Source organism: Mandrillus leucophaeus, unplaced genomic scaffold (genome assembly GCF_000951045.1).
Source record: "Mandrillus leucophaeus isolate KB7577 unplaced genomic scaffold, Mleu.le_1.0 Scaffold743, whole genome shotgun sequence".
NCBI lineage: Eukaryota > Metazoa > Chordata > Mammalia > Primates > Cercopithecidae > Mandrillus > Mandrillus leucophaeus.
The window spans coordinates 716,132-720,250 of NW_012108064.1; positions in this window are offsets into that span (position 1 = coordinate 716,132).

The window sequence follows — 4,119 nt, forward strand, 5'->3', positions numbered from 1 at the left end:
TATCTCATTGTGGTTTTGATTTGCATTTCTCTGATGGCCAGTGATGATGAGCATTTTTTCATGTGTCTGTTGGCTGTATGAATGTCCTCTTTTGAGAAATGTCTATTCATATCCTTTGCCCAATTTTTGACGCTTTCCAGGTAGTTATTCAAACTGGGCCTCTCCTCCACTTTGGACAAAAAGGTATGCTTCCGTAGGTGATGGCTTTTTGTACTGGGATTTATCTACTTGCCCTCCCACATACTCAGTGTCTCTGGGCATGGATAGGGAGTGTCAGCAATTATTCTTTTTGTCACATCCTTTTGCTTTTAATATTTTTTTCTTCTAACGTTCTTTAAACTATAAGAAATATCAGTATAGATTTCTTTATAGTATTCCAGTGTAAGACATTTAGATTCCCTAAATCTGAGGATTTGTGTATTTATTCAATAAGTAGTAGAAATTGCTCAGCCTTTGGCTATTTAAAAACTCATTAATTTGCTAAAGTCGTGTGACCTCCCTTGCTGTAACATTTAGTCAACATTTGAAGTCATTCTGTACTTAAATCCCTAATCTGCCAAAGTTGTGGGACCTCTCTAACTGTAACGTACATTCAGCATTTGTTGAATTTTTCATCCTGTACTTATTTCTTAATTGTTCTTGTTACAGTCATCCCATCCCATCATTTTTAAATGTTGATACATTTGACTACAATAAAATTAAGAAATTCATCAAAATATCTCTTAAAGGTGAAAACACAAATTACTATCTTGAGAAGACATTGAAACACAAAGATTAGAGAAAGAATCACAATCCACAATCTGCATAATCAAAAAATCCAAGATAAACAATTGAATAGAAAATGGGAGAAGAGACCTTGTATTATTATGTCAATATCCTCTCATATCCAGACTCAGAGTAGATGTTGCCTTAAATTTTATATTGACCCACACAAAGTTCGGGTTTTGTAATAATTTATGTTTTCTCTTTTTCTTCTGTAAAATAAGAAGCACTTGAAACTTTCGAGATGCAAGCTTGCAAGAAGAAAATTTTGTATGATTGACTAATACCGCCTTTCCTGAAATATTTCCACAAAATACATATATTCTTGAAATAAAAGCAAGTACTAGACAACATTGAGATTTTCATGAAAAATTGCCTAGATACAGAAGGTAAACTTGCACAACGGTTGTAATTCTTTATCACAATAAAACAGAGACAACAAACTGTCAGCAAAACTATGGTATAAACCCAACACAACTGAACTGCCTTTCTCTTAATCTGCTCCTCTGAGCTATATATTAGCAGTTGACCATCTTTCATAATTTTATGTTTATAGGGCTTAACTGTGATAGTACTATCTGCTTATATTGAGAAATTGTTCAGAGTTATTAGAATACATTTTAAATATTACATACAATTTTGATGTCTCTTTATTGAACGGAAATACTATTTAAAGGCATAGTAAATTATAATTTTTTCCCTTTTGCCATTAGTTGACAGAACACATGCAAATATTTTCTAATTATGATTGTGTAATGTAAAATAAATAGTTGTTCTAAATCATCACCCAAAATGTATAGTCTTTTATTCAAATAATTGTACAATTTTGAAAGTTTGGAACAATTATTATTTTTTTAATTCAAATGTTTACAAACAACACAAAAATTATCATTTCATGTGCAAACAAAATCAGGCAGATTTAATCTGATATCTAAACTATGGTAAACTTATGATTGGAGAGAAAAACTCAAGCCTCTCAAAGCCACTGTTTTTTATGTGGATGAAAGCTGGGGTTTGAGAATACTTGTTTCCTAAGAAACAGTTAACATAAATGATTTTTCAAATTCCCCTGTAAGTACTGAGAAGTTTATATACCCAAAGTTATTTAAATGATGTTTTTTTCCCAAAATTTATTCGAAGCTAACTTTTCCTTCATGTGAACCATAGGAATTTTAAAATTTGGTATAGAGATGTCTGGGTGCTTCCTTATGGCTAACCATGTTTAGTAGTAAAATTATGGGTAGTGTTTTGCGTATTCTGGACTGGCAAATAATGTCCTAGATATCACTTTCTTTTTCCTAGATGATGCACTATCTGGATCATATCTCTTGATTCCTCACAGAAGTCAGCTAATTTGGAAACCTAAGACAGGATTTTTCAGAAGAGAAAAGGGAGAAGAATAAAAATGGAGAAGAAAAGAAGAGGAACTATACAAAAGAGGTGATGGTTGTAACCTGAAGACTCATAGATAGATAGACAGATATAACCTAAGCATTACCTCCCATTCCATAGTTAAAAATGGATCGTCAACATAATTCAATATATTTTCCTGGACCTTGCCCCAATATCTTGTGCTAATGCAAGACCACACCACTCTGAAAAGTCCTTCTACAAATATGTCTAGGCATTTCCAGGAAGTAGTTTACATTTGCTTATGTAAAGTGTAATTTACTACCATGACGCATGTTTTGGGCAATACTGTCTCCGTTGGACCCAACTGCCAATGTAGTTGCAAATTGACTACTATAAATTTTCTGTTTTTGCTGATATTCTTTATGGTTAATACTATACTTGCTGTGTAGCATCAGGAACGCCCATGCCAAATTCAGTTACCAACACTAATTTACTGAAACCCTGAAGAAGCTAAAACCTTACAGTGTTCTGGGGTGAATTGAGGAACAGAATCTCTCTACCATACATGCGTTACTGTCTGCTAGGGAGTCCCAAAGCAGTAAAACTCTCTGTGGACTTAATAATAAAATAAAACCCCTACTATATTATAGGACTAATTTTACTCAGCGTTAGTATTATCAACATAAACACATTTTAAAAGACATTGTTCAATATTTCTAATGTTATTCTAATAGTAGTCAAGTAGGTCTTGAACATTAGTGACTTAAAAGCCCTATTATTTAGCAACTACTGATGAACATAAAAAATTTATTTGGAGATTAAAAGGATCCAAATTTAATTCTTTTTTATAGGCTAGTTTTGTTTTATTTTTTCAACCTGTAAGTTTTCTCTTAACCTGATAAAGTAAGGACAAGACTTTACTTCCTTTTTTCTTCTTTAAGAGAGTATAAAAACATCATTAATCATGTATCAAGTTTACTATTTCCCATCTAGCTAAGAAATCACTATAAGAAGATGAGAGAATAATGGGAAAGAAAATGATGTATGCTTATGCCACATTCATATTTCACCTCTCCATATATTATTTTTCATCCACTTTGGATAAAAATAACTCCTCATTGCTAATTCTACATTGATACTCAACCCAATATAAATCCTTCTGGAATGCAATACTTTAGTTTTCTTTGTTGTATTTCTATTCAGAACTTAATATCTCAAAGGATGACAGCCCTGGCTTAGCATTAACAAATTTGCAATGAATATTTTATTCTTAAAACCAGAATTGTTTTTTATTCTAATCTACTTTTTTATATATTTCTCTGATCTGCTTTTCTTTAATAGGGGTCATTATGGGATACTGAAATAGTTATTAATTTCATTTATTCTTAAAATGTCTGCCCCTCTGAAGCCCAGTAGGTACTTTCCTTTTATTCTTCTGAGAGTGGTTTGCAAGCACATAGAGGAAGTGGAGAGTTTGTTGGTCAAGCTCTGAGTTCACTGTATGCTCCTTAACAGTAGCTTTGGGCTGGCACTAACTCTTTCTCACTTCCTTTTTTCTAAAAAGCGTTGACTCTACTTAGGTAGGTTTAATAAGACGCCAAAATCATAATTAACCCTGGGCAGTAAGAGGCAATGAATGAGCAATAATTTTGGAAGCTATACATACGAGGAAAGATTTTAACTTGAAGATAGCACCACAGAAATGATACAAAGATGGACATGTATGAAGACATAGAGATGCTAATAGTTGTGTAAGATTTCACAAGGTATAAACTGAGATTTGTGCCAATACCACAAATATAAATTTCATTTGGAGACTTCTACATCCTAGAAAAGTAAACAGCACGGTAGACAGCAACTGGAATTCATATGATACATTTATAACTGCTCTTTAGTGACCACCTAGCAGCAACTGTCTTCTATCAATGTTACTGTAAGTGAGCCTAATATCATCAGATACCTATTCATCCAAAGAATTACATAGGTTCAACTATGCATGGAATG